The sequence below is a fragment of the Mycteria americana genome, chromosome 15 (genome assembly GCF_035582795.1).
Source record: "Mycteria americana isolate JAX WOST 10 ecotype Jacksonville Zoo and Gardens chromosome 15, USCA_MyAme_1.0, whole genome shotgun sequence".
Classification (NCBI taxonomy): domain Eukaryota; kingdom Metazoa; phylum Chordata; class Aves; order Ciconiiformes; family Ciconiidae; genus Mycteria; species Mycteria americana.
Window position 1 is genome coordinate 13,798,442 of NC_134379.1, and position 22,671 is coordinate 13,821,112.

Below are 22,671 nucleotides of genomic sequence, written 5' to 3' on the forward strand. Positions count from 1 at the left end.
TGTCATCCGGGCTCTGCGAGAGTCACATACAGCGTTTTGCCCCTTTCAGAGCCAAAGCTTTGCCGAGCGCGAATGTCTGTGCGGCAGCGAATGCAGTTCCAAGGGACAGTAAAAACCCGGTACAGCTTTCAGTGCTGGCAGCTTTCGTGTGGGCGCAATCGCTGGACGTTTCGAATTTGGCAGCCAGGCTCTTGTAGAGTCACAAAGGCATTGTTGCATAATAACCAAGCAAAGCTTTTGCCGAGCGCGAATGTCTGTGCGGCAGCGAATGCAGTTCCAAGGGACAGTGAAAACCAGGTACAGCTTTCAGTGCTGGCAGCTTTCGTGTGGGCGCAATCGCTGGACGTTTCGAATTTGGCAGCCAGGCTCTGTGCGAGTCACAAAGGCATTGTTGCATCATAACCAAGCCAAGCTTTTGCAGAGCGCGAATGTCTGTGCGGCAGCGAATGCAGTTCCAAGGGACAGTGAAAACCAGGTACAGCTTTCCGTGCTGGCAGCTTTCGTGTGGGCGCAATCGCTGGACGTTTCAAATTGGGCAGCCGCGCTCTGCGAGAGATAGATACACAGTGTTGCCCCTTTCCGAACCAAAGCTTTTGCCGAGCGCGAATGTCTGTGCGGCAGCGAATGCAGTTCCAAGGGACAGTGAAAACCAGGTACAGCTTTCAGTGCTAGCAGCTTTCGTGTGGGTGCAATCGCAGGACGTTTCGAATTTGGCAGCCGGGCTCTGTGAGAGTCACAAAGGCATTGTTGCATCATAACCAACCAAAGCTTTTGCCGAGCACGAATGTCTGTGCGGCAGCGAATGCAGTTCCAAGGGACAGTGAAAACCAGGTACAGCCTTCAGTGCTGGCAGCTTTCGTGTGGGCGCAATCGCTGGACGTTTTAAATTTGGCAGCCGGGCTCTGTGCGATTCACAAAGTCATTGTTGCCCCTTTCCGAACCAAAGCTTTTGCCGAGCGCGAATGTCTGTACGGCAGCGAATGCAGTTCGAAGGGACAGTGAAAACCAGGTACAGCTTTCAGTGCTGGCAGCTGTCGTGTGGGCGCAATCGCTTGACGTTTCAAAATTGGCAGATGGGCTCTGCAAGAGAGACATACCCAGTGTTGCCCCTTTCCCAAGCAAAGCTTTTGCAGAGCGCGAATGTCTGTGCGGCAGTGAATGGAGTTCCAAGGGAATGTGAAAACCAGGTACAGCTTTCAGTGCAGGCAGCTTTCATGTGGGCACAATCGCTGGACGTTTCGAATTTGTCATCCGGGCTCTGCGAGAGTCACATACAGCGTTTTGCCCCTTTCAGAACCAAAGCTTTGCCGAGCGCGAATGTCTGTGCGGCAGCGAATGCAGTTCCAAGGGACAGTAAAAACCCGGTACAGCTTTCAGTGCTGGCAGCTTTCGTGTGGGCGCAATCGCTGGACGTTTGGAATTTGGCAGCCGGGCTCTCTGAGAGTCACAAAGGCATTGTTGCATCATAACCAACCAAAGCTTTTGCCGAGCGCGAATGTCTGTGCGGCAGCGAATGCAGTTCCAAGGGACAGTGAAAACCAGGTACAGCTTTCAGTGCTGGCACCTTTCGTGTGGGCACAATCCCTGGACGTTTCAAATTTGACATCCCGGCTCTACGAGAAAGAGATACACAGTGTTGCCCCTTTACGAACCAAAGCTTTTGCAGAGCGCGAATGTCTGTGTGGCAGCGAATGCAGTTCCAAGGGACAGTGAAAACCAGGTACAGCTTCCAGTGCTGGCAGCTTTCGTGTGGCCGCAATCGCTGGACGTTTCAACTTTGGCAGGCAGTGTCTGCGAGAGTCACAAAGGCATTGTTGCCCCGTTCCGAACCAAAGCTTTTGCCGAGCGCGAATGTCTGTGCAGCAGCGAATGCAGTTCCAAGGGACAGTGAAAACCAGGTACAGCTTCCAGTGCTGGCAGCTGTCGTGTGGGCGCAATCGCTGGACGTTTCGAATTTGGCAGCCGGGCTCTGTGAGAGTCACAAAGGCATTGTTGCATCATAACCAACCAAAGCTTTTGCCGAGCGCAAATGTCTGTGCGGCAGCGAATGCAGTTCCAAGGGACAGTGAAAACCAGGTACAGCTTTCAGTGCTGGCAGCTTTCGTGTGGGCGCAATCGCTGGACGTTTCGAATTTGTCATCCGGGCTGTGCGAGAGTCACATGCAGCGTTTTGCCCCTTTCCGAACCAAGGCTTTTGCAGAGCGCAAATGTCTGTGCGGCAGCGAATGCAGTTCCAAGGGACAGTGAAAACCAGGTGGAGCTTTCAGTGCTGGCAGCTTTTGTGTGGGCGCAATCGCTGGACGTTTCAAATTTGGCAGCCAGTCTCTGCTAGAGTCACAAAGGCATTGTTGCATCATAACCAACCAAAGCTTTTGCCGAGCGCGAATGTCTGTGCGGCAGCGAATGCAGTTCCAAGGGACAGTGAAAACCAGGTACAGCTTTCAGTGCTGGCAGCTTTCGTGTGGGTGCAATCGCAGGACGTTTCGAATTTGGCAGCCGGGCTCTGTGAGAGTCACAAAGGCATTGTTGCATCATAACCAACCAAAGCTTTTGCCGAGCACGAATGTCTGTGCGGCAGCGAATGCAGTTCCAAGGGACAGTGAAAACCAGGTACAGCCTTCAGTGCTGGCAGCTTTCGTGTGGGCGCAATCGCTGGACGTTTTAAATTTGGCAGCCGGGCTCTGTGCGATTCACAAAGTCATTGTTGCCGCTTTCCGAACCAAAGCTTTTGCCGAGCGCGAATGTCTGTACGGCAGCGAATGCAGTTCGAAGGGACAGTGAAAACCAGGTACAGCTTTCAGTGCTGGCAGCTTTCGTGTGGGCGCAATCGCTTGACGTTTCAAAATTGGCAGATGGGCTCTGCAAGAGAGACATACCCAGTGTTGCCCCTTTCCCAACCAAAGCTTTTGCAGAGCGCGAATGTCTGTGCGGCAGTGAATGGAGTTCCAAGGGAATGTGAAAACCAGGTACAGCTTTCAGTGCAGGCAGCTTTCATGTGGGCACAATCGCTGGACGTTTCGAATTTGTCATCCGGGCTCTGCGAGAGTCACATACAGCGTTTTGCCCCTTTCAGAACCAAAGCTTTGCCGAGCGCGAATGTCTGTGCGGCAGCGAATGCAGTTCCAAGGGACAGTAAAAACCCGGTACAGCTTTCAGTGCTGGCAGCTTTCGTGTGGGCGCAATCGCTGGACGTTTGGAATTTGGCAGCCGGGCTCTGTGAGAGTCACAAAGGCATTGTTGCATCATAACCAACCAAAGCTTTTGCCGAGCGCGAATGTCTGTGCGGCAGCGAATGCAGTTCCAAGGGACAGTGAAAACCAGGTACAGCTTTCAGTGCTGGCACCTTTCGTGTGGGCACAATCCCTGGACGTTTCAAATTTGACATCCCGGCTCTACGAGAAAGAGATACACAGTGTTGCCCCTTTCCGAACCAAAGCTTTTGCAGAGCCGAATGTCAGTGCGGCAGCGAATGCAGTTCCAAGGGACAGTGAAAACCAGGTACAGCTTCCAGTGCTGGCAGCTTTCGTGTGGCCGCAATCGCTGGACGTTTCAACTTTGGCAGGCAGTGTCTGCTAGAGTCACAAAGGCATTGTTGCCCCGTTCCGAACCAAAGCTTTTGCCGAGCGCGAATGTCTGTGCGGCAGCGAATGCAGTTCCAAGGGACAGTGAAAACCAGGTACAGCTTCCAGTGCTGGCAGCTTTCGTGTGGGCGCAATCGCTGGACGTTTGGAATTTGGCAGCCGGGCTCTGTGAGAGTCACAAAGGCATTGTTGCATCATAACCAACCAAAGCTTTTGCCGAGCGCGAATGTCTGTGCGGCAGCGAATGCAGTTCCAAGGGACAGTGAAAACCAGGTACAGCTTTCAGTGCTGGCAGCTTTCGTGTGGGCGCAATCGCTGGACGTTTCGAATTTGTCATCCGGGCTCTGCGAGAGTCACATGCAGCGTTTTGCCCCTTTCCGAACCAAAGCTTTTGCAGAGCGCAAATGTCTGTGCAGCAGTGAATGCAGCTTCAAGGGACAGTGAAAAGCAGATACAGCTTTCAGTGCTGGCAGCTTTCGTGTGGGTGCAATCGCTGGACGTTTCAAATTTGGCAGCCAAGCTCTGCGAGAGTCAGAAAGAGCGTTTTGCCCCTTTCCGAACCAAAGCTTTGCCGAGCGCGAATGTCTGTGCGGCAGTGAATGCAATTCCAAGGGACTGTGAAAAAGAGATACAGCTTTCAGTGCTGGCAGCTTTCGTGTGGGTGCAATCGCTGGACGTTTCAAATTTGGCAGCCAAGCTCTGCGAGAGTCAGAAAGAGCGTTTTGCCCCTTTCCGAACCAAAGCTTTGCCGAGCGCGAATGTCTGTGCGGCAGCAAATGCAGTTCCAAGGGACAGTGAAAACCAGGTACAGCTTTCAGTGCTGGCAGCTTTCGTGTGGGCGCAATCGCTTGACGTTTCAAAATTGGCAGATGGGCTCTGCAAGAGAGACATACCCAGTGTTGCCCCTTTCCCAACCAAAGCTTTTGCAGAGCGCGAATGTCTGTGCGGCAGTGAATGCAGTTCCAAGGGACAGTGAAAACCAGGTACAGCTTTCAGTGCAGGCAGCTTTCATGTGGGCACAATCGCTGGACGTTTCGAATTTGTCAGCCGGGCTCTGCGAGAGTCACATACAGCGTTTTGCCCCTTTCAGAACCAAAGCTTTGCCGAGCGCGAATGTCTGTGCGGCAGCGAATGCAGTTCCAAGGGACAGTAAAAACCCAGTACAGCTTTCAGTGCTGGCAGCTTTCGTGTGGGCGCAATCGCTGGACTTTTGGAATTTGGCAGCCGGGCTCTCTGAGAGTCACAAAGGCATTGTTGCATCATAACCAACCAAAGCTTTTGCAGAGCGCGAATATCTGTGCGGCAGCGAATGCAGTTCCAAGGGACAGTGAAAACCAGGTAGAGCTTTCAGTGCTGGCAGCTTTCGTGTGGGCGCAATCGCTGGACGTTTCAAATTTGGCAGCCGGGCTCTGCGAGGGTCAGATACAGAATGTTGCCCCTTTCCGAACCAAAGCTTTTGCCGAGCGCGAATGTCTGTGCGGCAGCGAATGCAGTTCCAAGGGACAGTGAAAACCAGGTACAGCTTTCAGTGCTGGCAGCTTTCGTGTGGGTGCAATCGCAGGACGTTTCGAATTTGGCAGCCGGGCTCTGTGAGAGTCACAAAGGCATTGTTGCATCATAACCAACCAAAGCTTTTGCCGAGCACGAAGGTCTGTGCGGCAGCGAATGCAGTTCCAAGGGACAGTGAAAACCAGGTACAGCCTTCAGTGCTGGCAGCTTTCGTGTGGGCGCAATCGCTGGACGTTTTAAATTTGGCAGCCGGGCTCTGTGCGATTCACAAAGTCATTGTTGCCCCTTTCCGAACCAAAGCTTTTGCCGAGCGCGAATGTCTGTACGGCAGCGAATGCAGTTCGAAGGGACAGTGAAAACCAGGTACAGCTTTCAGTGCTGGCAGCTTTCGTGTGGGCGCAATCGCTTGACGTTTCAAAATTGGCAGATGGGCTCTGCAAGAGAGACATACCCAGTGTTGCCCCTTTCCCAAGCAAAGCTTTTGCAGAGCGCGAATGTCTGTGCGGCAGTGAATGGAGTTCCAAGGGAATGTGAAAACCAGGTACAGCTTTCAGTGCAGGCAGCTTTCATGTGGGCACAATCGCTGGACGTTTCGAATTTGTCATCCGGGCTCTGCGAGAGTCACATACAGCGTTTTGCCCCTTTCAGAACCAAAGCTTTGCCGAGCGCGAATGTCTGTGCGGCAGCGAATGCAGTTCCAAGGGACAGTAAAAACCCGGTACAGCTTTCAGTGCTGGCAGCTTTCGTGTGGGCGCAATCGCTGGACGTTTGGAATTTGGCAGCCGGGCTCTGTGAGAGTCACAAAGGCATTGTTGCATCATAACCAACCAAAGCTTTTGCCGAGCGCGAATGTCTGTGCGGCAGCGAATGCAGTTCCAAGGGACAGTGAAAACCAGGTACAGCTTTCAGTGCTGGCACCTTTCGTGTGGGCACAATCCCTGGACGTTTCAAATTTGACATCCCGGCTCTACGAGAAAGAGATACACAGTGTTGCCCCTTTCCGAACCAAAGCTTTTGCAGAGCGCGAATGTCAGTGCGGCAGCGAATGCAGTTCCAAGGGACAGTGAAAACCAGGTACAGCTTCCAGTGCTGGCAGCTTTCGTGTGGCCGCAATCGCTGGACGTTTCAACTTTGGCAGGCAGTGTCTGCTAGAGTCACAAAGGCATTGTTGCCCCGTTCCGAACCAAAGCTTTTGCCGAGCGCGAATGTCTGTGCGGCAGCGAATGCAGTTCCAAGGGACAGTGAAAACCAGGTACAGCTTCCAGTGCTGGCAGCTGTCGTGTGGGCGCAATCGCTGGACGTTTCAACTTTGGCAGCCAGTGTCTGCTACAGTCACAAAGGCATTGTTGCCCCGTTCCGAACCAAAGCTTTTGCCGAGCGCGAATGTCTGTGCGGCAGCGAATGCAGTTCCAAGGGACAGTGAAAACCAGGTACAGCTTCCAGTGCTGGCAGCTTTCGTGTGGGCGCAATCGCTGGACGTTTGGAATTTGGCAGCCGGGCTCTGTGAGAGTCACAAAGGCATTGTTGCATCATAACCAACCAAAGCTTTTGCCGAGCGCGAATGTCTGTGCGGCAGCGAATGCAGTTCCAAGGGACAGTGAAAACCAGGTACAGCTTTCAGTGCTGGCAGCTTTCGTGTGGGCGCAATCGCTGGACGTTTCGAATTTGTCATCCGGGCTCTGCGAGAGTCACATGCAGCGTTTTGCCCCTTTCCGAACCAAAGCTTTTGCAGAGCGCAAATGTCTGTGCAGCAGTGAATGCAGCTTCAAGGGACAGTGAAAAGCAGATACAGCTTTCAGTGCTGGCAGCTTTCGTGTGGGTGCAATCGCTGGACGTTTCAAATTTCGCAGCCAAGCTCTGCGAGAGTCAGAAAGAGCGTTTTGCCCCTTTCCGAACCAAAGCTTTGCCGAGCGCGAATGTCTGTGCGGCAGTGAATGCAATTCCAAGGGACTGTGAAAAAGAGATACAGCTTTCAGTGCTGGCAGCTTTCGTGTGGGTGCAATCGCTGGACGTTTCAAATTTGGCAGCCAAACTCTGCGAGAGTCAGAAAGAGCGTTTTGCCCCTTTCCGAACCAAAGCTTTGCCGAGCGCGAATGTCTGTGCGGCAGCAAATGCAGTTCCAAGGGACAGTGAAAACCAGGTACAGCTTTCAGTGCTGGCAGCTTTCGTGTGGGCGCAATCGCTTGACGTTTCAAAATTGGCAGATGGGCTCTGCAAGAGAGACATACCCAGTGTTGCCCCTTTCCCAACCAAAGCTTTTGCAGAGCGCGAATGTCTGTGCGGCAGTGAATGCAGTTCCAAGGGACAGTTAAAACCAGGTACAGCTTTCAGTGCAGGCAGCTTTCATGTGGGCACAATCGCTGGACGTTTCGAATTTGTCAGCCGGGCTCTGCGAGAGTCACATACAGCGTTTTGCCCCTTTCAGAACCAAAGCTTTGCCGAGCGCGAATGTCTGTGCGGCAGCGAATGCAGTTCCAAGGGACAGTAAAAACCCAGTACAGCTTTCAGTGCTGGCAGCTTTCGTGTGGGCGCAATCGCTGGACTTTTGGAATTTGGCAGCCGGGCTCTCTGAGAGTCACAAAGGCATTGTTGCATCATAACCAACCAAAGCTTTTGCAGAGCGCGAATGTCTGTGCGGCAGCGAATGCAGTTCCAAGGGACAGTGAAAACCAGGTAGAGCTTTCAGTGCTGGCAGCTTTCGTGTGGGCGCAATCGCTGGACGTTTCAAATTTGGCAGCCGGGCTCTGCGAGGGTCAGATACAGAATGTTGCCCCTTTCCGAACCAAAGCTTTTGCAGAGCGCGAATGTCTGTGCGGCAGCGAATGCAGTTCCAAGGGACAGTGAAAACCAAGTGGAGCTTTCAGTGCTGGCAGCTTTCGTGTGGGCGCAATCGCTGGACGTTTCGAATTTGTCAGCCAGGCTCTTGTAGAGTCACAAAGGCATTGTTGCATAATAACCAAGCAAAGCTTTTGCCGAGCGCAAATGTCTGTGCGGCAGCGAATGCAGTTCCAAGGGACAGTGAAAACCAGGTACAGCTTTCAGTGCTGGCAGCTTTCGTGTGGTCGCAATCGCTGGATGTTTCGAATTTGTCATCCGGGCTCTGCGAGAGTCACATACAGCGTTTTGCCCCTTTCCGAACCAAAGCTTTTGCAGAGCGCAAATGTCTGTGCAGCAGTGAATGCAGCTTCAAGGGACAGTGAAAACCAGGTACAGCTTTCCGTGCTGGCAGCTTTCGTGTGGGCGCAATCGCTGGACGTTTCAAATTGGGCAGCCGCGCTCTGCGAGAGATAGATACACAGTGTTGCCCCTTTCCGAACCAAAGCTTTTGCCGAGCGCGAATGTCTGTGCGGCAGCGAATGCAGTTCCAAGGGACAGTGAAAACCAGGTACAGCTTTCAGTGCTAGCAGCTTTCGTGTGGGTGCAATCGCAGGACGTTTCGAATTTGGCAGCCGGGCTCTGTGAGAGTCACAAAGGCATTGTTGCATCATAACCAACCAAAGCTTTTGCCGAGCACGAATGTCTGTGCGGCAGCGAATGCAGTTCCAAGGGACAGTGAAAACCAGGTACAGCCTTCAGTGCTGGCAGCTTTCGTGTGGGCGCAATCGCTGGACGTTTTAAATTTGGCAGCCGGGCTCTGTGCGATTCACAAAGTCATTGTTGCCCCTTTCCGAACCAAAGCTTTTGCCGAGCGCGAATGTCTGTACGGCAGCGAATGCAGTTCGAAGGGACAGTGAAAACCAGGTACAGCTTTCAGTGCTGGCAGCTGTCGTGTGGGCGCAATCGCTTGACGTTTCAAAATTGGCAGATGGGCTCTGCAAGAGAGACATACCCAGTGTTGCCCCTTTCCCAAGCAAAGCTTTTGCAGAGCGCGAATGTCTGTGCGGCAGTGAATGGAGTTCCAAGGGAATGTGAAAACCAGGTACAGCTTTCAGTGCAGGCAGCTTTCATGTGGGCACAATCGCTGGACGTTTCGAATTTGTCATCCGGGCTCTGCGAGAGTCACATACAGCGTTTTGCCCCTTTCAGAACCAAAGCTTTGCCGAGCGCGAATGTCTGTGCGGCAGCGAATGCAGTTCCAAGGGACAGTAAAAACCCGGTACAGCTTTCAGTGCTGGCAGCTTTCGTGTGGGCGCAATCGCTGGACGTTTGGAATTTGGCAGCCGGGCTCTCTGAGAGTCACAAAGGCATTGTTGCATCATAACCAACCAAAGCTTTTGCCGAGCGCGAATGTCTGTGCGGCAGCGAATGCAGTTCCAAGGGACAGTGAAAACCAGGTACAGCTTTCAGTGCTGGCACCTTTCGTGTGGGCACAATCCCTGGACGTTTCAAATTTGACATCCCGGCTCTACGAGAAAGAGATACACAGTGTTGCCCCTTTACGAACCAAAGCTTTTGCAGAGCGCGAATGTCTGTGTGGCAGCGAATGCAGTTCCAAGGGACAGTGAAAACCAGGTACAGCTTCCAGTGCTGGCAGCTTTCGTGTGGCCGCAATCGCTGGACGTTTCAACTTTGGCAGGCAGTGTCTGCGAGAGTCACAAAGGCATTGTTGCCCCGTTCCGAACCAAAGCTTTTGCCGAGCGCGAATGTCTGTGCAGCAGCGAATGCAGTTCCAAGGGACAGTGAAAACCAGGTACAGCTTCCAGTGCTGGCAGCTGTCGTGTGGGCGCAATCGCTGGACGTTTCGAATTTGGCAGCCGGGCTCTGTGAGAGTCACAAAGGCATTGTTGCATCATAACCAACCAAAGCTTTTGCCGAGCGCAAATGTCTGTGCGGCAGCGAATGCAGTTCCAAGGGACAGTGAAAACCAGGTACAGCTTTCAGTGCTGGCAGCTTTCGTGTGGGCGCAATCGCTGGACGTTTCGAATTTGTCATCCGGGCTGTGCGAGAGTCACATGCAGCGTTTTGCCCCTTTCCGAACCAAGGCTTTTGCAGAGCGCAAATGTCTGTGCGGCAGCGAATGCAGTTCCAAGGGACAGTGAAAACCAGGTGGAGCTTTCAGTGCTGGCAGCTTTTGTGTGGGCGCAATCGCTGGACGTTTCAAATTTGGCAGCCAGTCTCTGCTAGAGTCACAAAGGCATTGTTGCATCATAACCAACCAAAGCTTTTGCCGAGCGCGAATGTCTGTGCGGCAGCGAATGCAGTTCCAAGGGACAGTGAAAACCAGGTACAGCTTTCAGTGCTGGCAGCTTTCGTGTGGGTGCAATCGCAGGACGTTTCGAATTTGGCAGCCGGGCTCTGTGAGAGTCACAAAGGCATTGTTGCATCATAACCAACCAAAGCTTTTGCCGAGCACGAATGTCTGTGCGGCAGCGAATGCAGTTCCAAGGGACAGTGAAAACCAGGTACAGCCTTCAGTGCTGGCAGCTTTCGTGTGGGCGCAATCGCTGGACGTTTTAAATTTGGCAGCCGGGCTCTGTGCGATTCACAAAGTCATTGTTGCCGCTTTCCGAACCAAAGCTTTTGCCGAGCGCGAATGTCTGTACGGCAGCGAATGCAGTTCGAAGGGACAGTGAAAACCAGGTACAGCTTTCAGTGCTGGCAGCTTTCGTGTGGGCGCAATCGCTTGACGTTTCAAAATTGGCAGATGGGCTCTGCAAGAGAGACATACCCAGTGTTGCCCCTTTCCCAACCAAAGCTTTTGCAGAGCGCGAATGTCTGTGCGGCAGTGAATGGAGTTCCAAGGGAATGTGAAAACCAGGTACAGCTTTCAGTGCAGGCAGCTTTCATGTGGGCACAATCGCTGGACGTTTCGAATTTGTCATCCGGGCTCTGCGAGAGTCACATACAGCGTTTTGCCCCTTTCAGAACCAAAGCTTTGCCGAGCGCGAATGTCTGTGCGGCAGCGAATGCAGTTCCAAGGGACAGTAAAAACCCGGTACAGCTTTCAGTGCTGGCAGCTTTCGTGTGGGCGCAATCGCTGGACGTTTGGAATTTGGCAGCCGGGCTCTGTGAGAGTCACAAAGGCATTGTTGCATCATAACCAACCAAAGCTTTTGCCGAGCGCGAATGTCTGTGCGGCAGCGAATGCAGTTCCAAGGGACAGTGAAAACCAGGTACAGCTTTCAGTGCTGGCACCTTTCGTGTGGGCACAATCCCTGGACGTTTCAAATTTGACATCCCGGCTCTACGAGAAAGAGATACACAGTGTTGCCCCTTTCCGAACCAAAGCTTTTGCAGAGCCGAATGTCAGTGCGGCAGCGAATGCAGTTCCAAGGGACAGTGAAAACCAGGTACAGCTTCCAGTGCTGGCAGCTTTCGTGTGGCCGCAATCGCTGGACGTTTCAACTTTGGCAGGCAGTGTCTGCTAGAGTCACAAAGGCATTGTTGCCCCGTTCCGAACCAAAGCTTTTGCCGAGCGCGAATGTCTGTGCGGCAGCGAATGCAGTTCCAAGGGACAGTGAAAACCAGGTACAGCTTCCAGTGCTGGCAGCTTTCGTGTGGGCGCAATCGCTGGACGTTTGGAATTTGGCAGCCGGGCTCTGTGAGAGTCACAAAGGCATTGTTGCATCATAACCAACCAAAGCTTTTGCCGAGCGCGAATGTCTGTGCGGCAGCGAATGCAGTTCCAAGGGACAGTGAAAACCAGGTACAGCTTTCAGTGCTGGCAGCTTTCGTGTGGGCGCAATCGCTGGACGTTTCGAATTTGTCATCCGGGCTCTGCGAGAGTCACATGCAGCGTTTTGCCCCTTTCCGAACCAAAGCTTTTGCAGAGCGCAAATGTCTGTGCAGCAGTGAATGCAGCTTCAAGGGACAGTGAAAAGCAGATACAGCTTTCAGTGCTGGCAGCTTTCGTGTGGGTGCAATCGCTGGACGTTTCAAATTTGGCAGCCAAGCTCTGCGAGAGTCAGAAAGAGCGTTTTGCCCCTTTCCGAACCAAAGCTTTGCCGAGCGCGAATGTCTGTGCGGCAGTGAATGCAATTCCAAGGGACTGTGAAAAAGAGATACAGCTTTCAGTGCTGGCAGCTTTCGTGTGGGTGCAATCGCTGGACGTTTCAAATTTGGCAGCCAAGCTCTGCGAGAGTCAGAAAGAGCGTTTTGCCCCTTTCCGAACCAAAGCTTTGCCGAGCGCGAATGTCTGTGCGGCAGCAAATGCAGTTCCAAGGGACAGTGAAAACCAGGTACAGCTTTCAGTGCTGGCAGCTTTCGTGTGGGCGCAATCGCTTGACGTTTCAAAATTGGCAGATGGGCTCTGCAAGAGAGACATACCCAGTGTTGCCCCTTTCCCAACCAAAGCTTTTGCAGAGCGCGAATGTCTGTGCGGCAGTGAATGCAGTTCCAAGGGACAGTGAAAACCAGGTACAGCTTTCAGTGCAGGCAGCTTTCATGTGGGCACAATCGCTGGACGTTTCGAATTTGTCAGCCGGGCTCTGCGAGAGTCACATACAGCGTTTTGCCCCTTTCAGAACCAAAGCTTTGCCGAGCGCGAATGTCTGTGCGGCAGCGAATGCAGTTCCAAGGGACAGTAAAAACCCAGTACAGCTTTCAGTGCTGGCAGCTTTCGTGTGGGCGCAATCGCTGGACTTTTGGAATTTGGCAGCCGGGCTCTCTGAGAGTCACAAAGGCATTGTTGCATCATAACCAACCAAAGCTTTTGCAGAGCGCGAATATCTGTGCGGCAGCGAATGCAGTTCCAAGGGACAGTGAAAACCAGGTAGAGCTTTCAGTGCTGGCAGCTTTCGTGTGGGCGCAATCGCTGGACGTTTCAAATTTGGCAGCCGGGCTCTGCGAGGGTCAGATACAGAATGTTGCCCCTTTCCGAACCAAAGCTTTTGCCGAGCGCGAATGTCTGTGCGGCAGCGAATGCAGTTCCAAGGGACAGTGAAAACCAGGTACAGCTTTCAGTGCTGGCAGCTTTCGTGTGGGTGCAATCGCAGGACGTTTCGAATTTGGCAGCCGGGCTCTGTGAGAGTCACAAAGGCATTGTTGCATCATAACCAACCAAAGCTTTTGCCGAGCACGAAGGTCTGTGCGGCAGCGAATGCAGTTCCAAGGGACAGTGAAAACCAGGTACAGCCTTCAGTGCTGGCAGCTTTCGTGTGGGCGCAATCGCTGGACGTTTTAAATTTGGCAGCCGGGCTCTGTGCGATTCACAAAGTCATTGTTGCCCCTTTCCGAACCAAAGCTTTTGCCGAGCGCGAATGTCTGTACGGCAGCGAATGCAGTTCGAAGGGACAGTGAAAACCAGGTACAGCTTTCAGTGCTGGCAGCTTTCGTGTGGGCGCAATCGCTTGACGTTTCAAAATTGGCAGATGGGCTCTGCAAGAGAGACATACCCAGTGTTGCCCCTTTCCCAAGCAAAGCTTTTGCAGAGCGCGAATGTCTGTGCGGCAGTGAATGGAGTTCCAAGGGAATGTGAAAACCAGGTACAGCTTTCAGTGCAGGCAGCTTTCATGTGGGCACAATCGCTGGACGTTTCGAATTTGTCATCCGGGCTCTGCGAGAGTCACATACAGCGTTTTGCCCCTTTCAGAACCAAAGCTTTGCCGAGCGCGAATGTCTGTGCGGCAGCGAATGCAGTTCCAAGGGACAGTAAAAACCCGGTACAGCTTTCAGTGCTGGCAGCTTTCGTGTGGGCGCAATCGCTGGACGTTTGGAATTTGGCAGCCGGGCTCTGTGAGAGTCACAAAGGCATTGTTGCATCATAACCAACCAAAGCTTTTGCCGAGCGCGAATGTCTGTGCGGCAGCGAATGCAGTTCCAAGGGACAGTGAAAACCAGGTACAGCTTTCAGTGCTGGCACCTTTCGTGTGGGCACAATCCCTGGACGTTTCAAATTTGACATCCCGGCTCTACGAGAAAGAGATACACAGTGTTGCCCCTTTCCGAACCAAAGCTTTTGCAGAGCGCGAATGTCAGTGCGGCAGCGAATGCAGTTCCAAGGGACAGTGAAAACCAGGTACAGCTTCCAGTGCTGGCAGCTTTCGTGTGGCCGCAATCGCTGGACGTTTCAACTTTGGCAGGCAGTGTCTGCTAGAGTCACAAAGGCATTGTTGCCCCGTTCCGAACCAAAGCTTTTGCCGAGCGCGAATGTCTGTGCGGCAGCGAATGCAGTTCCAAGGGACAGTGAAAACCAGGTACAGCTTCCAGTGCTGGCAGCTGTCGTGTGGGCGCAATCGCTGGACGTTTCAACTTTGGCAGCCAGTGTCTGCTACAGTCACAAAGGCATTGTTGCCCCGTTCCGAACCAAAGCTTTTGCCGAGCGCGAATGTCTGTGCGGCAGCGAATGCAGTTCCAAGGGACAGTGAAAACCAGGTACAGCTTCCAGTGCTGGCAGCTTTCGTGTGGGCGCAATCGCTGGACGTTTGGAATTTGGCAGCCGGGCTCTGTGAGAGTCACAAAGGCATTGTTGCATCATAACCAACCAAAGCTTTTGCCGAGCGCGAATGTCTGTGCGGCAGCGAATGCAGTTCCAAGGGACAGTGAAAACCAGGTACAGCTTTCAGTGCTGGCAGCTTTCGTGTGGGCGCAATCGCTGGACGTTTCGAATTTGTCATCCGGGCTCTGCGAGAGTCACATGCAGCGTTTTGCCCCTTTCCGAACCAAAGCTTTTGCAGAGCGCAAATGTCTGTGCAGCAGTGAATGCAGCTTCAAGGGACAGTGAAAAGCAGATACAGCTTTCAGTGCTGGCAGCTTTCGTGTGGGTGCAATCGCTGGACGTTTCAAATTTCGCAGCCAAGCTCTGCGAGAGTCAGAAAGAGCGTTTTGCCCCTTTCCGAACCAAAGCTTTGCCGAGCGCGAATGTCTGTGCGGCAGTGAATGCAATTCCAAGGGACTGTGAAAAAGAGATACAGCTTTCAGTGCTGGCAGCTTTCGTGTGGGTGCAATCGCTGGACGTTTCAAATTTGGCAGCCAAACTCTGCGAGAGTCAGAAAGAGCGTTTTGCCCCTTTCCGAACCAAAGCTTTGCCGAGCGCGAATGTCTGTGCGGCAGCAAATGCAGTTCCAAGGGACAGTGAAAACCAGGTACAGCTTTCAGTGCTGGCAGCTTTCGTGTGGGCGCAATCGCTTGACGTTTCAAAATTGGCAGATGGGCTCTGCAAGAGAGACATACCCAGTGTTGCCCCTTTCCCAACCAAAGCTTTTGCAGAGCGCGAATGTCTGTGCGGCAGTGAATGCAGTTCCAAGGGACAGTTAAAACCAGGTACAGCTTTCAGTGCAGGCAGCTTTCATGTGGGCACAATCGCTGGACGTTTCGAATTTGTCAGCCGGGCTCTGCGAGAGTCACATACAGCGTTTTGCCCCTTTCAGAACCAAAGCTTTGCCGAGCGCGAATGTCTGTGCGGCAGCGAATGCAGTTCCAAGGGACAGTAAAAACCCAGTACAGCTTTCAGTGCTGGCAGCTTTCGTGTGGGCGCAATCGCTGGACTTTTGGAATTTGGCAGCCGGGCTCTCTGAGAGTCACAAAGGCATTGTTGCATCATAACCAACCAAAGCTTTTGCAGAGCGCGAATGTCTGTGCGGCAGCGAATGCAGTTCCAAGGGACAGTGAAAACCAGGTAGAGCTTTCAGTGCTGGCAGCTTTCGTGTGGGCGCAATCGCTGGACGTTTCAAATTTGGCAGCCGGGCTCTGCGAGGGTCAGATACAGAATGTTGCCCCTTTCCGAACCAAAGCTTTTGCAGAGCGCGAATGTCTGTGCGGCAGCGAATGCAGTTCCAAGGGACAGTGAAAACCAAGTGGAGCTTTCAGTGCTGGCAGCTTTCGTGTGGGCGCAATCGCTGGACGTTTCGAATTTGTCAGCCAGGCTCTTGTAGAGTCACAAAGGCATTGTTGCATAATAACCAAGCAAAGCTTTTGCCGAGCGCAAATGTCTGTGCGGCAGCGAATGCAGTTCCAAGGGACAGTGAAAACCAGGTACAGCTTTCAGTGCTGGCAGCTTTCGTGTGGTCGCAATCGCTGGATGTTTCGAATTTGTCATCCGGGCTCTGCGAGAGTCACATACAGCGTTTTGCCCCTTTCCGAACCAAAGCTTTTGCAGAGCGCAAATGTCTGTGCAGCAGTGAATGCAGCTTCAAGGGACAGTGAAAAGCAGATACAGCTTCCAGTGCTGGCAGCTTTCGTGTGGGTGCAATCGCTGGACGTTTCAAATTTGGCAGCCAAGCTCTGCGAGAGTCAGAAAGAGCGTTTTGCCCCTTTCCGAACCAAAGCTTTGCCGAGCGCGAATGTCTGTGCGGCAGCGAATGCAGTTCCAAGGGACAGTGAAAACCAGGTACAGCTTTCAGTGCTGGCAGCTTTCGTGTGGGCGCAATCGCTGGACGTTTCGAATTTGTCATCCGGGCTCTGCGAGAGTCACATGCAGCGTTTTGCCCCTTTCCGAACCAAAGCTTTTGCAGAGCGCAAATGTCTGTGCAGCAGTGAATGCAGCTTCAAGGGACAGTGAAAAGCAGATACAGCTTTCAGTGCTGGCAGCTTTCGTGTGGGTGCAATCGCTGGACGTTTCAAATTTGGCAGCCAAGCTCTGCGAGAGTCAGAAAGAGCGTTTTGCCCCTTTCCGAACCAAAGCTTTGCCGAGCGCGAATGTCTGTGCGGCAGTGAATGCAATTCCAAGGGACTGTGAAAAAGAGATACAGCTTTCAGTGCTGGCAGCTTTCGTGTGGGTGCAATCGCTGGACGTTTCAAATTTGGCAGCCAAACTCTGCGAGAGTCAGAAAGAGCGTTTTGCCCCTTTCCGAACCAAAGCTTTGCCGAGCGCGAATGTCTGTGCGGCAGCAAATGCAGTTCCAAGGGACAGTGAAAACCAGGTACAGCTTTCAGTGCTGGCAGCTTTCGTGTGGGCGCAATCGCTTGACGTTTCAAAATTGGCAGATGGGCTCTGCAAGAGAGACATACACAGTGTTGCCCCTTTCCCAACCAAAGCTTTTGCAGAGCGCGAATGTCTGTGCGGCAGTGAATGCAGTTCCAAGGGACAGTGAAAACCAGGTACAGCTTTCAGTGCAGGCAGCTTTCATGTGGGCACAATCGCTGGACGTTTCGAATTTGTCAGCCGGGCTCTGCGAGAGTCACATACAGCGTTTTGCCCCTTTCAGAACCAAAGCTTTGCCGAGCGCGAATGTCTGTGCGGCAGCGAATGCAGTTCCAAGGGACAGTAAAAACCCAGTACAGCTTTCAGTGCTGGCAGCTTTCGTGTGGGCGCAATCGCTGGACTTTTGGAATTTGGCAGCCGGGCTCTCTGAGAGTCACAAAGGCATTGTTGCATCATAACCAACCAAAGCTTTTGCAGAGCGCGAATGTCTGTGCGGCAGCGAATGCAGTTCCAAGGGACAGTGAAAACCAGGTAGAGCTTTCAGTGCTGGCAGCTTTCGTGTGGGCGCAATCGCTGGACGTTTCAAATTTGGCAGCCGGGCTCTGCGAGGGTCAGATACAGAATGTTGCCCCTTTCCGAACCAAAGCTTTTGCAGAGCGCGAATGTCTGTGCGGCAGCGAATGCAGTTCCAAGGGACAGTGAAAACCAAGTGGAGCTTTCAGTGCTGGCAGCTTTCGTGTGGGCGCAATCGCTGGACGTTTCGAATTTGTCAGCCAGGCTCTTGTAGAGTCACAAAGGCATTGTTGCATAATAACCAAGCAAAGCTTTTGCCGAGCGCAAATGTCTGTGCGGCAGCGAATGCAGTTCCAAGGGACAGTGAAAACCAGGTACAGCTTTCAGTGCTGGCAGCTTTCGTGTGGTCGCAATCGCTGGATGTTTCGAATTTGTCATCCGGGCTCTGCGAGAGTCACATACAGCGTTTTGCCCCTTTCCGAACCAAAGCTTTTGCAGAGCGCAAATGTCTGTGCAGCAGTGAATGCAGCTTCAAGGGACAGTGAAAAGCAGATACAGCTTCCAGTGCTGGCAGCTTTCGTGTGGGTGCAATCGCTGGACGTTTCAAATTTGGCAGCCAAGCTCTGCGAGAGTCAGAAAGAGCGTTTTGCCCCTTTCCGAACCAAAGCTTTGCCGAGCGCGAATGTCTGTGCGGCAGCGAATGCAGTTCCAAGGGACAGTGAAAACCAGGTACAGCTTTCAGTGCTGGCAGCTTTCGTGTGGGCGCAATCGCTGGACGTTTCGAATTTGTCATCCGGGCTCTGCGAGAGTCACATACAGCGTTTTGCCCCTTTCCGAACCAAAGCTTTTGCAGAGCGCGAATGTCTGTTCGGCAGCGAATGCAGTTCCAAGGGACAGTGAAAACCAGGTGGAGCTTTCAGTGCTGGCAGCTTTCGTGTGGGCGCAATCGCTGGACGTTTCAAATTTGGCAGCCAGTCTCTGCTAGAGTCACAAAGGAATTGTTGCATCATAACCAACCAAAGCTTTTGCCGAGCGCGAATGTCTGTGCGGCAGCGAATGCAGTTCCAAGGGACAGTGAAAACCAGGTACAGCTTTCAGTGCTGGCAGCTTTCGTGTGGGCGCAATCGCTTGACGTTTCAAAATTGGCAGATGGGCTCTGCAAGAGAGACATACCCAGTGTTGCCCCTTTCCCAACCAAAGCTTTTGCAGAGCGCGAATGTCTGTGCGGCAGTGAATGCAGTTCCAAGGGACAGTGAAAACCAGGTACAGCTTTCAGTGCAGGCAGCTTTCATGTGGGCACAATCGCTGGACGTTTCGAATTTGTCAGCCGGGCTCTGCGAGAGTCACATACAGCGTTTTGCCCCTTTCAGAACCAAAGCTTTGCCGAGCGCGAATGTCTGTGCGGCAGCGAATGCAGTTCCAAGGGACAGTAAAAACCCAGTACAGCTTTCAGTGCTGGCAGCTTTCGTGTGGGCGCAATCGCTGGACTTTTGGAATTTGGCAGCCGGGCTCTCTGAGAGTCACAAAGGCATTGTTGCATCATAACCAACCAAAGCTTTTGCCGAGCGCGAATGTCTGTGCGGCAGCGAATGCAGTTCCAAGGGACAGTGAAAACCAGGTAGAGCTTTCAGTGCTGGCAGCTTTCGTGTGGGCGCAATCGCTGGACGTTTCAAATTTGGCAGCCGGGCTCTGCGAGGGTCAGATACAGAATGTTGCCCCTTTCCGAACCAAAGCTTTTGCAGAGCGCAAATGTCTGTGCGGCAGCGAATGCAGTTCCAAGGGACAGTGAAAACCAAGTGGAGCTTTCAGTGCTGGCAGCTTTCGTGTGGGCGCAATCGCTGGACGTTTCGAATTTGTCAGCCAGGCTCTTGTAGAGTCACAAAGGCATTGTTGCATAATAACCAAGCAAAGCTTTTGCCGAGCGCAAATGTCTGTGCGGCAGCGAATGCAGTTCCAAGGGACAGTGAAAACCAGGTACAGCTTTCAGTGCTGGCAGCTTTCGTGTGGTCGCAATCGCTGGATGTTTCGAATTTGTCATCCGGGCTCTGCGAGAGTCACATACAGCGTTTTGCCCCTTTCCGAACCAAAGCTTTTGCAGAGCGCAAATGTCTGTGCAGCAGTGAATGCAGCTTCAAGGGACAGTGAAAAGCAGATACAGCTTCCAGTGCTGGCAGCTTTCGTGTGGGTGCAATCGCTGGACGTTTCAAATTTGGCAGCCAAGCTCTGCGAGAGTCAGAAAGAGCGTTTTGCCCCTTTCCGAACCAAAGCTTTGCCGAGCGCGAATGTCTGTGCGGCAGCGAATGCAGTTCCAAGGGACAGTGAAAACCAGGTACAGCTTTCAGTGCTGGCAGCTTTCGTGTGGGCGCAATCGCTGGACGTTTCGAATTTGTCATCCGGGCTCTGCGAGAGTCACATGCAGCGTTTTGCCCCTTTCCGAACCAAAGCTTTTGCAGAGCGCAAATGTCTGTGCAGCAGTGAATGCAGCTTCAAGGGACAGTGAAAAGCAGATACAGCTTTCAGTGCTGGCAGCTTTCGTGTGGGTGCAATCGCTGGACGTTTCAAATTTGGCAGCCAAGCTCTGCGAGAGTCAGAAAGAGCGTTTTGCCCCTTTCCGAACCAAAGCTTTGCCGAGCGCGAATGTCTGTGCGGCAGTGAATGCAATTCCAAGGGACTGTGAAAAAGAGATACAGCTTTCAGTGCTGGCAGCTTTCGTGTGGGTGCAATCGCTGGACGTTTCAAATTTGGCAGCCAAACTCTGCGAGAGTCAGAAAGAGCGTTTTGCCCCTTTCCGAACCAAAGCTTTGCCGAGCGCGAATGTCTGTGCGGCAGCAAATGCAGTTCCAAGGGACAGTGAAAACCAGGTACAGCTTTCAGTGCTGGCAGCTTTCGTGTGGGCGCAATCGCTTGACGTTTCAAAATTGGCAGATGGGCTCTGCAAGAGAGACATACCCAGTGTTGCCCCTTTCCCAACCAAAGCTTTTGCAGAGCGCGAATGTGTGTGCGGCAGTGAATGCAGTTCCAAGGGACAGTGAAAACCAGGTACAGCTTTCAGTGCAGGCAGCTTTCATGTGGGCACAATCGCTGGACGTTTCGAATTTGTCAGCCGGGCTCTGCGAGAGTCACATACAGCGTTTTGCCCCTTTCAGAACCAAAGCTTTGCCGAGCGCGAATGTCTGTGCGGCAGCGAATGCAGTTCCAAGGGACAGTAAAAACCCAGTACAGCTTTCAGTGCTGGCAGCTTTCGTGTGGGCGCAATCGCTGGACTTTTGGAATTTGGCAGCCGGGCTCTCTGAGAGTCACAAAGGCATTGTTGCATCATAACCAACCAAAGCTTTTGCAGAGCGCGAATGTCTGTGCGGCAGCGAATGCAGTTCCAAGGGACAGTGAAAACCAGGTAGAGCTTTCAGTGCTGGCAGCTTTCGTGTGGGCGCAATCGCTGGACGTTTCAAATTTGGCAGCCGGGCTCTGCGAGGGTCAGATACAGAATGTTGCCCCTTTCCGAACCAAAGCTTTTGCAGAGCGCGAATGTCTGTGCGGCAGCGAATGCAGTTCCAAGGGACAGTGAAAACCAAGTGGAGCTTTCAGTGCTGGCAGCTTTCGTGTGGGCGCAATCGCTGGACGTTTCGAATTTGTCAGCCAGGCTCTTGTAGAGTCACAAAGGCATTGTTGCATAATAACCAAGCAAAGCTTTTGCCGAGCGCAAATGTCTGTGTGGCAGCGAATGCAGTTCCAAGGGACAGTGAAAACCAGGTAGAGCTTTCAGTGCTGGCAGCTTTCGTGTGGTCGCAATCGCTGGATGTTTCGAATTTGTCATCCGGGCTCTGCGAGAGTCACATACAGCGTTTTGCCCCTTTCCGAACCAAAGCTTTTGCAGAGCGCAAATGTCTGTGCAGCAGTGAATGCAGCTTCAAGGGACAGTGAAAAGCAGATACAGCTTGAGTGCTGGCAGCTTTCGTGTGGGTGCAATCGCTGGACGTTTCAAATTTGGCAGCCAAGCTCTGCGAGAGTCAGAAAGAGCGTTTTGCCCCTTTCCGAACCAAAGCTTTGCCGAGCGCGAATGTCTGTGCGGCAGCGAATGCAGTTCCAAGGGACAGTGAAAACCAGGTACAGCTTTCAGTGCTGGCAGCTTTCGTGTGGGCGCAATCGCTGGACGTTTCGAATTTGTCATCCGGGCTCTGCGAGAGTCACATACAGCGTTTTGCCCCTTTCCGAACCAAAGCTTTTGCAGAGCGCGAATGTCTGTTCGGCAGCGAATGCAGTTCCAAGGGACAGTGAAAACCAGGTGGAGCTTTCAGTGCTGGCAGCTTTCGTGTGGGCGCAATCGCTGGACGTTTCAAATTTGGCAGCCAGTCTCTGCTAGAGTCACAAAGGAATTGTTGCATCATAACCAACCAAAGCTTTTGCCGAGCGCGAATGTCTGTGCGGCAGCGAATGCAGTTCCAAGGGACAGTGAAAACCAGGTACAGCTTTCAGTGCTGGCAGCTTTCGTGTGGGCGCAATCGCTTGACGTTTCAAAATTGGCAGATGGGCTCTGCAAGAGAGACATACCCAGTGTTGCCCCTTTCCCAACCAAAGCTTTTGCAGAGCGCGAATGTCTGTGCGGCAGTGAATGCAGTTCCAAGGGACAGTGAAAACCAGGTACAGCTTTCAGTGCAGGCAGCTTTCATGTGGGCACAATCGCTGGACGTTTCGAATTTGTCAGCCGGGCTCTGCGAGAGTCACATACAGCGTTTTGCCCCTTTCAGAACCAAAGCTTTGCCGAGCGCGAATGTCTGTGCGGCAGCGAATGCAGTTCCAAGGGACAGTAAAAACCCAGTACAGCTTTCAGTGCTGGCAGCTTTCGTGTGGGCGCAATCGCTGGACTTTTGGAATTTGGCAGCCGGGCTCTCTGAGAGTCACAAAGGCATTGTTGCATCATAACCAACCAAAGCTTTTGCCGAGCGCGAATGTCTGTGCGGCAGCGAATGCAGTTCCAAGGGACAGTGAAAACCAGGTAGAGCTTTCAGTGCTGGCAGCTTTCGTGTGGGCGCAATCGCTGGACGTTTCAAATTTGGCAGCCGGGCTCTGCGAGGGTCAGATACAGAATGTTGCCCCTTTCCGAACCAAAGCTTTTGCAGAGCGCAAATGTCTGTGCGGCAGCGAATGCAGTTCCAAGGGACAGTGAAAACCAAGTGGAGCTTTCAGTGCTGGCAGCTTTCGTGTGGGCGCAATCGCTGGACGTTTCGAATTTGTCAGCCAGGCTCTTGTAGAGTCACAAAGGCATTGTTGCATAATAACCAAGCAAAGCTTTTGCCGAGCGCAAATGTCTGTGCGGCAGCGAATGCAGTT